The sequence below is a fragment of the Chelonia mydas genome, chromosome 12 (assembly GCF_015237465.2).
Source record: "Chelonia mydas isolate rCheMyd1 chromosome 12, rCheMyd1.pri.v2, whole genome shotgun sequence".
Classification (NCBI taxonomy): Eukaryota; Metazoa; Chordata; order Testudines; family Cheloniidae; genus Chelonia; species Chelonia mydas.
In genome coordinates, this window is record NC_051252.2 from 25,950,887 (window position 1) to 25,962,086 (window position 11,200).

General features: G+C 39.1%; 1 long non-coding RNA gene across 2 annotated transcripts in view; it reads left to right on the forward strand.

The window, feature by feature from the left end:
- The window catches only part of LOC122462526, a 38,992-nt gene extending 28,036 nt beyond the window's left edge, over positions 1–10,956 (forward strand). For both annotated transcript variants that reach the window (XR_006285113.1, XR_006285114.1), the window contains one exon: positions 10,914–10,956. This is a non-coding gene — a long non-coding RNA (uncharacterized LOC122462526). The remainder of the gene's footprint in view (positions 1–10,913) is intronic.
- The last annotated feature ends 244 nt before the right edge of the window (positions 10,957–11,200 follow it).

The following is an 11,200-nucleotide window of genomic DNA, read 5'->3' on the forward strand; positions in this document are numbered from 1 at the left end:
TAAATAATCATAGGGATACCAATGTCAAAAGGCATCTGACAATGTACACCAGCTGAGGATCTGCCCCATTATTTCCAGAAAATACATGCTATGTAGATTGCTGGGGCTCATTGTGGAGATTGCATTATTGTCTGGGGAGGGGTGGGGAAGCTAGCTATTGAATTGTGCTGTAACCTCTTTTAAAATGCGTGGACTGCTTAGGAGTCTAATCATTTGGTTCCAAAGAATGGGTAGTGACTCACCTTTGTATGTCTGCCTCATGGCAGGACAGCTTTTTATTATTCTCTAAACCATCCCTAATATAATTTTTTCTAATCTAATTTAGACTACTCCAGTGACTTTGATGCAAAAAACTCCCTTAGCAGCTTGCTCTGTTTCTTGTGTCCTTATAAAGCTTTTCGTAATATATAGTCTTCCTTCAGACTGCAGCTCTTATTTTCCAAGCCTTCTATCACTGTAGTTGTTTTCCTCTGAACACTCTCCAATCTGTCTGTCTCTTAAGTGTGCTGCTCCAAACATATGCACAGCTCTGACTGAGGTCTAATCGTGCTGAGTGGGGTTGGATAATTTTGCTTATTTTACATGCTTACGATGCGACCCAAATGGCATTTGCTTTTTATGGGACTGTATCTCATTGTTGACTCATATTCACTTTATCATTCACTATGACATGCAGATCCTTCTTTGTGGCACTACTGTGTAGACAGCCTATTCATGGCAAAAGTCCTAAGGGTCTTCCTCAATTTTAACTCAGTCCATACTCAAGCAAAATCAGTGGATTTCGATGGGAGTTTTCCAGATTAAGGATTGAACAAAGACTTCTGGATCTGATTCTTTATTTGTGCATTTGTTTATTCTTTGCTACATCAACCATTTGGCATTTCTTTCTATTGAATCTCACTATATATAGATTTGAGTGAATCATTCCAATTTATCAAGATCTTTAACATATTTTGCACTGTGTTTAAGTAAGCTAAATGTCATAGCAGGCTATTCTTTCCCCATTTTCATGAATAAAAATTGTGAAATTATACCTTTATTTTAAAAAATGAACAGAATATACATAGTAGCCAAATTGTGTCATCTTCCCCAAGAAAAGTTGTCTGAAGTGCTAGAGTTGGCATGTTGGACAAATTCTTGAAAAAATCATTTTACATATGCAGATAGTCATGGAGAGAAATTTGGTACTTTGGCATAGATTAGGACCAATGTGTCACATGGTTTTCAGTTAAAATGAAAGGAGCAGGCCAAAAAGAGATAAGTCTGAAAATCTAATCAGATACCACCTCTGTACTTGTACTTGAATCAGATGATATACTGTATCTTATTTCCCTGCAGTACTTGCATGAAGCCTACAAATATTTGAACTGATTGCGGTTCAGTGCATGCATATGTGCAGCAATGAATCATTGTATGATAGGATGAAATTAAAATCAATTGAAAATGTATTCAGGGAAGCTTCCAAAATGAGCTTTGGGGGAAAAGTCCCATAAAACTACAAGGTGGCTGCTGTAGCTTTATTGGCAAAACTAATTGTGTTTGAGATAATTATTTTGCAGATTTTATTTTTGCAAACATCTGGGGCAAAGGGTTGAGGCTCTTCTTGGGGATAGTGTATACCCAGGTGGTGTTTTATCAGCATGCTTTTTTCTTTATTAAATGTGGCTCGTCACAAATAAACAGATGTACAAAAATCCTCTGTGTACATAGATTGCAAAGGAAAGCTATAAAAAGCATAATCAAACGGTTTCAAACACTGTCTTCCTGACCATTTCTCTTAATAAGTTCTAAAGTCAAGAGCTCAAACTCATCCCTGATGTAACTTTTTTTTAACTTCATTGATTTCCATGAAGTTACTTCACAGCTGAATTTGACCCAAAGTGTGTGCTCTAATTAAGGTGTACTTCTCTTTGAGTCTTTTATTGGTCTGGTACAGTTGTATTTGGAGGAACTATATGGGGAACAAAAATTCTTACCACAAGTCAGAGTGTTTTTTTGCTGAGCTGAAAAAACCCCCCCAAACCCTGTTCATGCCTTCATTTAAAAAAAAAATCATCATTTTGAAGGCAGAGAACCACTGTTTTGCTGCTAATGGGTATTTGCTAAACAATAACACCAAATCTGAGCCACAGTTGCTCACACCAGGGCCCAGATCCTCTAGTGCAGTGAGCTGACCAGCAGCATGTTATGGCCCATAAGCCAGCATAGCTAGCTATGAGAGGATGGTACCAGTGCAGGGGGATGTTCTGGTGGCTATAGTTAGTGTTTGCCTATTATGTCACCACCCTGCTGCCAGCTTAGAAGTCAAGGCCAGATAATAGGGGCTATGGCAAAAGAGAGCTTATGACTGGATGTACCCCTGCTGACACAGCAGTTGCTTAGGCCATTGACAGGGAGAGTAACTTAGAGCCAATCTTGAAAAACATCTCTGGCTAATAACTCTACCATTTATCCATCGGCAACCTAGTAAACTAAGTGTTATACCATTTAGGTACAAAAAGCTTTGAATGTACTCATTTATTTAGCATTATACAAGGTTTCCCCCCCACCATATACAATGGTACTTTGCTGATGTGTGGTATAACTCAAACAAAATACATATAATTATGAAGATCTGGGAATGGTTAACTGGCAGCTTAAGTAAATATAAGAGCAGAGAGAGAGAGAGATGGTGAGCAGTTTGAGTAGAGTATACCAGGTGCTGAAGACTAAGCTACTGAAAGATTGATCATGCATAATTTTAGCAAAATTTCAGGGTCTCATCCTACAGCTCTAAAGCTATGTCTACACTTAGGGTTTTCTTAGGCCTGGTCTACACCTAAAAATTAGGTTGACCTAGCTACACCACTCAGAACTGTGAAAAACCTTACAGTGGGGTTGACCCTATTGTGGACAAACCTAGGTAGATGGAAGAATATTTCTGTCAACCTAGCTCCTGCATCTCAGAGAAGTGGAAGACATACACTCACCCCCCCCCCCCCCCTTCTGACAACGTAAGTAGTATCTGCACTACAGTGGCAGAGCTGCAGTGCTGTAGCTGTGTCACTGTATTGTATACTTACCCTTCATTTTAACCATCATGCACCCCCACTACTGCAGCTCCCCTAGTGGAGCACTAGTATAGACAAGACAGCAGCACTTTTACCATTGGGTTGTCTGACCAGGGTCTGAATAAATATTAGATGACACAGAGGTAAAAACACCATCAGCCGTCCAGCAACTGAGCTGCACTAAAGTGCCCATCATTACTGTCACCGGTGGAGCTGCAGCAGTGGGAAATCTGAAGTGAAAACTCAGTATGGACAAAGTATCAGAGCAAGTTTTCCTGCTTAGAACTGCTGCAAGTTCAGGCCTTCAGTTACCCTCCCAACCCCTTGATGATTTTTTTTTTAAATCAAAATCTTTGAAAAACCTTAAACTCAGATTAGATTTTCATTAAGGTTTTAGAAAATCTATTGCACAAAGTCTCATAAGAAACAGGAACACAATTCATGGAGAGGATTAACAGGTCGACTTAATGAACTTGGCCTTGAACCTCTTAAACCCACCGTGGAGTTCCTCCTACCTTGAAGTGCTAGAAAGAAACAGATCTAGCATGACAGCTCAGAACAGTGTAAGAAGTAAAAAATGAGATCACATGATCTCAGTCGTGTTCCTACTTTTCTGAGAGTGTACGTCAACAAACCATACTGTATTGTCACTCATTTGGCAGCTATAGCAATCAAACGTCCCATAAAACCAGAATAAGATACTGGGACTAGTGCCAATTGAAGGCAGTTTTACCTTAAAAAACAAACACTCACTCTTTCTCTAACTCTGGGCTGTGTGATTGAACAAGAAGTCTAACATGGATAAGCTCTTAGTTCTCATTTGCATAGGAACTAAAGAGAAAGCAGCTGCTTAGTTCCATTTTATTATTTGTTTACAGTAGTGTAAATATCAGAATTCTAATACTAGATTAATCTTAAATTCTGCCAGCAGAAACCCAAATCAAGATTAAAACTCCAAAACAGCGTGCATTTTCAAAGATTAACTGAATTAGGTTACTCTAGGGCAGGGGAGAGATAAATTATAGCTTTCGTTTTCACATCTGCATGATGTGAACATTTTTATTTTTTACAACTTAAAATCTAGAATTTGATTTGGCTTGTTATACATAAGGTAGCTGAAAGCACGTTACATCCCTCCACAAAAAGCTAGATAATGGTGGGGCTGTGAATTTAAATAAGCAAATGGAGCTTACCTAACTGACAGTGGAGTCTGGGCCAGTAAGACAAGATGGCTCACATCTAAATGTTGTATCATGTTAGACTTTAACAGGCTCTAGGAAGGCAGAAGATGTATATGAACACACAATCATCTAGACATACTAAGCCCCTTGAAAGTTGAATTTTTAAAGGAATACTATTCCAGTGAGATACAGGATCCTTGTATTCCAGGCAAGATCACTAAATGGTTGAAAGCTAGAAATGGAGAGAGCTAACTGAGAAAGCAAAGTTGGAGATTTCAGCTAATGGGTAAGAATTAGAGCAGGGCTAGACTTTCCCTGATTAGTGAAGCAACTATTTGGCCCCCTGTTTCTATACTCGCCTTTGGCTTTTCTCTTTTCTGTTGTAAGCTAAAACCTTGCTAATTTATACATGGCTAATTTGAATTTGCCCATACAGAATGATGGTTTCTCCGCACTTCTCAGTAAAGTAACATAAGACCTCAGTACATGACTCCAGTTCTTTAATAGATTATTATACTAAGGAGAATGATCTACAGCAGGGATTGGCAACCTTTGGCACGCGGACCACCATGGTAAGCCCCCTGGCAGGCCGGGCTGGTTTGTTTACTTGCCGCATCCACAGGTTTGGTCGATTGTGGCTCCCACTGGCCGCGGTTCGCCATCCCAGGCCAATGGGGGCAGCGGGAAGCGGCACAGGCTGAGGGATGTGCTGGCCGCCACTTCCCGTAGCCCCCATTGGCCTGGAGCGGCAAACCATGGCCAGTGGAAGCCGCAATCGGCCGAACCTGTGGATGTGGCAAGTAAACAGACCAGCCCGGCCTGCCAGGGGGCTACCCTGGTGGGCCGCATGCCAAAGGTTGCCGATCCCCGATCTACATCGTCTGAGTTTATTTGGTGTGAGTATAGAGAGGGGTGGGTAACAAATACGGTAATTACTGTGGTGTTGGCACCTTTCAGTTTGCACTAAGAGGCAGCAAGTTGTGCCAGATTGTGACTCATTTACAATTCACTTGCTGCTTCCCATTTACTCCATAGGGGAACTAAGCATCAGTATCAGCCCTTTCTCTGGCATGGCTTACTTCCTATTCCATCTGTGCTGGCCACATACTGAGGGGATAGGACTTCTGCTGCCTATGGGGGAAAGGGAGTAGCAAATGCGCCCCCCATCTCCACAGCTACTTGTGGAGTGGATGGGTAGCAAATGCAGTGGCGTAAGGAAGCACCTTATGACCCCTTACTCCCATACAAGGGCTCCCAGAGCAAGGATCAGAATCTGACTCTATATTATTTCTGTATTTTAAATCTTGTCCTGGTCAGCTATAAGTCTTTCTCTTTTGACATTTGCAGTGCAGCTCAAACATTTCCAGTGAAGCAAATGTTCTCAAGCTGAACACAAAACTTTACAAATATTTTATTAAAAATTGGGCTTCTGTCTCCTCAAATGATAGCAGCTAGATAGGCTGTCTGCCTTTTTAATTACAAAATTCTGAAGCAATACCTTGAATCGATATGTCTCTGTCAGTTGTTAACACGTATTCCAACTTTCTTTGAAGTATTCCACACCTCTCACAAGAATGAAATCTAATACCTTGAGCTCTGTGATTTGTCCATTTCTGTTCAGTTTGGCCAGGGTTCACCTCAAGAACATCAGTGTCTAAAGGGTATAGAAAGTCCTGTGTGCCATCTATATTGCTGCTGCAACAGGATAGCGCTTGAATGTAGGTATTTTCTGTCTCCGAAGCATGTTACAGAAATCTATAAAACATTCATAATATGACATCCCAAAACTCCACATTAGAAGAACATTAAGGTTGCAAAGTCGAGCACTCAGATGTTAGGAAATGGCGGAATTAAGGCTGCCCATGTAACCTTAGTTTGAATCCTTTCTGCTTATGCAGTACTGTACAGTCTTTAGTTATACTAGAACTATCTTCGCTGCATTACTGCATTTCAGCAGGGTCAAGAAATTGCCCTGGAGGAATCAGGAACAGGGTATCTAGGGGTTTCGCTGCTTGAGAGACATCTGCCTACCCATTTTAATGATGATTAGTTAGTCAAATAAATTTGACTTGTTCTTCCAGTGCTGTTTAAGTTTAATGCTGCACTGAATGTAAACATATGTGATGTAATATGTCCCTACAGCATTATGCACCATTTGTTCATGATACTTAGCCTTAAAGTAAATAAAATTGTTTGTGGTTTTGAGGGGGGAGGGGAGAAAACTGTAATGATGGAACACCCTTTTATGAACATGCAGATTTACAGGGTGCCCTTATGTATTGCTCTTCCTATTTGTTGATAATGATTACTTTGAGCCCAGTTCTCTGTGTGGGTGTGCCTCAAAACTGCAGCAGCTTCCCAAGAAAACATTAAGATACCATATAAATGGAGCCCTGTGCCCCTAACCTCCTGTATGCAGGCACAAATTAGGATATTAGTAGCACAATTCCTTTTGCAGATGCAAAATCACATGCTAGGCTAACCGTGCAATGAAGACATAACTTAAGACAGTGTTATACAAGAACGGTGTTATCGGAATTCAGGCAGTTTTTACTGGCAGTTTTTTATCTTGATAGCAGGATGCTAAAAATGTAATTTAAAATTGGATATCAATGTCCCAAAGACACTTTCTAAGAAGAAGCTTGCAATTTCACAGCCCCACTTTCCTTGATAGGAGCATTTATGTTTGTACACTACAGTTCTAGACATCAGTGAACCAGATGTTCCTTTGAAAAAGTGGCAGCCAGCGTAGTCAGGTGTGTAAAAGCCAACAAGATAAAAATATTGCAAAGTTCTTTTACCACTTTGAAAACTAATCAGTAAATTTTAAAATGGTTTTTTATTGCTCGTATCTCTTTTTAATGGGAAAAAAACCTTAGGATTTAACCATACACTTATTGTATCTTTTGAATTTGTTATATATTATGATCTCTTCTCAGTCTATTATCCATTAACAATAAGCAATTCTTCAGGCTTCTCTGCCTTTTGAAACAATTCTCATTAGCACAACTACACCTCAAATCATGATTGAAAATTATATCACATTTCTTTCACAATGATTTACTATTTGAAAAAAACAGAAAACCTCTGCTATTGGCTATGACTATGCTTTATATCGCAACTTGTGTTATTGTCATTTGTATTTATTTAAATTTGCATATGTACAGTACATCTGTATCTATAGATATAAATGTGTATTTATATATGTATAAGATAATATGTAATGAGAGCAGAGTGAGTAATTTATCTGAAGAATTTAGCCTCTTTTTCTATCTACGGAATATCCATGAACTGATTGATTCCCTAGAATATGTTAGTTGTTTAAATTATTAAATGACTGTCTCTTAGAAATGTTTACTCACATTGATGTTGAGTAGTGCCTAGCTGTGAGTGGTCAGATAAGTCACATGATTGCTTGAGCAAACAATCTCTTCCAGCCCAAATACTTGTATGCTGAAATTAAAAAATTGTTTTCTGTGGCATCATGAACACTAGGAATTTTTTTTTCTAAAGTTTCCATCTCTCACTGCTATCAGTGCAACTTCACCAAGGGTAGCAATTGCGGAAGTACCATTATAGACGAAGCACTGGCTGGCACTGATGTTTTAAACACCATGACAGGTAGCCCTGCTTGGAGCAAAATTAGATGACATGGTGCTTAAAATGCTAGCAACCATCTGGAGTCCTGTCTGTGCTAGTGTTTTTAATGTTCCTATTACTGAGCTGAGCCAGTGATAGCAATATAGGGATATTTTTGCTTTAGTTCTGCAAGGTCTTAAATGTGACATATAATCCTAATAGCATGCACTGTTAGTGTACATGCAGGTGATGTAGGCAAACATTTTGTTGGATTTGCTCCTGTTTTCTTCAGTTAGAAGTTGAAGGTTGTACTCTGTCACCTAAAAGGGTAACTTTCCTTAGATTCCAAATAAGATGTCTGATCTAAACAATGCAGATTGTGGTGGTATGAGGTGTCTCTCGAGATAAAGAACCAAATGTATGAATTTGTATAGCTTTGTAGAATTGTGTAGTGTTTGCATATAACAAAGGTAGTCTCAGTTAATAGCCTTCTACCATTTCTAGTACAGAACATATTCCTTCCATGGACAAGTAGGTGAGTCAGCATAGTGCTTTGGCAGCTCTGCTGGTGGGACTTCTATGGAGCTAGCACTGGAAGTTGAGGATTAGATGCTGGGTTCATAAAAGTCAGGGACAAAACTTCCATTGACTTCATTGGTATAGGATCAGAACCTAAATATGAGAATTTCCCAGTAGAGTTACCTAAGAATGACCGTACTGGGTTGACCAATGGTTCATCTAGCCCAGTGTTCCATCTTCTGACAGTGGCCAATGCCAGATGCTTCAGAGGGAATGAACAGAACAGGTAATATTAATTGACCATCCCATGTTGTCCATTCCCAGCTTCTGGCAAACAGAGGCAAGGGACACTTTGGAGCACGGTTTTGTATCCCTGCCCATCCTGGCTTTTCACCATTGATGGACCTACTCTTCATGAATTTATCTAGTTCTTTTTTGAACCCTGCTATAGTCTTTGCCTTCACAACATCCTCTGGGAAAGAGTTCCACAGGTTGACTATGTGTTGTATGAAGAAATACTTCCTTTTGTTTGTTTTAAACTTGCTGCCTATTAATTTCATTTGGTAACCCCTAGAAAAACAAGCCAGTCTTCATTTATGTTTGCTCCCAGTGGAAATGCCTATCTCTAAAATTGGCATGTAAAACACTTCCAATTTACTAAACCAAGGAACTGAAGCCATTTTCCTTCTTCTGTTTTGTTTATGTATTGCTTTATGCGATTACCATTTGTGACCAGAATCAGACTATGGCTGACCATTATATGACCCAGTAGCACAATATTCTACAAACCATGTACTGTGGATTCTTAGCTGGCTGTGCAAAAACCATGCAGCTTGCTCTGAAGAGATGTGTAGTGGTAGCTAGTCTGTTCCTAAGTTAATTAAAAGACTTTTGAAGTAGAATCTGACAGCTATATAATATCACTCTTTAAAACAGCAAATTGCAATTTAGAAGCCTGTTAGACATAGTGGGTTTAAATTCACTCTTATTGTCACAGGGAAAGATGCTAGTGTTTCAGTGTGGACACTCATGACAGTGATGGGAGGGATTCTCCTATCTCAGTAGATAATCCCACCTCCCTGAGCCCGGAGTAACTGCCAGTATAGCTATATCTCTCAGGCATGTGGATTTTTCACACTGCTGAGAGATATAGTTATGCTGATGTAAATACCCAGTGTGGACCAGCCCTCATTCTCCATTCTAGGAGCCTGTCACAGGTAGGCTGGTTCCTGATGCCCCTGAAAGGACCAGCCCTGTGTGATACACCCACTTATATCAGGGACTTGTTTTGCTCTCGATCTTCACCGGCTTATGGAAGAGCATTTCAAGCTCAACAGGAAATATTGGCCTAGCAAATTTCCATGTTCAAAAGTATAAAGGTGGGGCTGGGAATAAGATCTTGGATAAAAAAAAAGAGGTTGTGCGCATTGGGGCACATGCGGGTATTTTGTCTCCTGTAATATCAGTTTGTTTTGACTGCTTTCCATAATTATTTAAATTAATTCCACCAGAGGTAAAATGGGAACATTAAAATGTAAAAACTTACCTTGTTCCACAAATAGCCTTGTACCTTTGTTACATGTCAGTTTGCACCTTGATCTTTACACTGCTTTTGGGAGTTCTTATTATATCTATTTTGCCCAATCTATCTGTTTTTTTCCGTTAGCCCGCACCAAGTGTAAAGTGTGTGTAAAATGTTACCAACTCAGAATGGGACCATTTTAATTTCACTTTACACTATTGTAAATGATTGCACAAGGCTGAAGGAAACAGAGAATTAAGCTCACTTTATCTTTAAAACCTAGTTTGATCCTAGTAACTCCTTCAGCCCCAACATTCTTTGAAATTGGATGCAAAACCACCATATGTGCAGTTCCAGATTTAAGAAGTAACATTTGGTAAATATAAATGTATATGGGAGTTCCAAAATAGGTTTGCCTTTCTAGTTTACTGAAATCCCTTTAGAAATGGGAAAATATTTAATTCTTGTTACCCTGGTTCTAATGAATATAATCAGAAGTCAGAAAGTAAAACAAAGTAGCTTGGGATGACAAGACACTGGTGGTAATGTAAGATGGGTTCCAATTAAAGTGACTAGCATGGTAGAATGCATGTTAATGGATTGGAAGATTTTTCAAATAACACAAATAATTCTTTCACATGAACTTAGACCTACCATAATAATCAATATTCATTCATCCAATCCAGATTTTATGGCTCAAACCTATAGTAGCAATTTTCTCTGCAATGTAAGTTGATATTACGGCATGGCATTTGGACTTGTGGAAAGTCCATTAAAACTGTTGGGGTGTAAGCCAAATGAAGAGGAAAAATGCTAGAAATGTTCAAAAGAAATCTAGTAGCCCCACAGTGAAGAGAGAGTTCTTACATTGGTCTTTTTTTTGTCCCATTTCAGTCTCATATTGCTAGTCACATGCTTAAGGTTCTTAGATGAGTCAGGGCTTGAGCAGCTAGCAGAATGTAATGAGCTGTGATTCTCTATGTGGAATAAGAGCAGGCAGAATTCCCATGATTTCATCATATGCTGATTTCTTTGATTGATAGAAGTTATTCATTTTTGCAGAAGGATTGGACAACCTTGCTAAGAATTTTTCATCTGTTTTCTGTAAGTGCAATGTTAAAAGTATTACAGTAATTCAGAGCATGAGCCTTGTCATGCTTGATTTATACCCTCAAAAGTGAAGTACAATTATTCTGTGTTGTTTTTTTCATTTGCTGCAGGCCTGGAACCCATGCTGTAGGGAAATATACATTTGGTTAAAATTAATTTGTAAGTATTCTACTCCTTTAATTTATAGTTTTGGATAACATTTGCTTGTGTTGGATAGCATGATTATTTACTCATTAGAA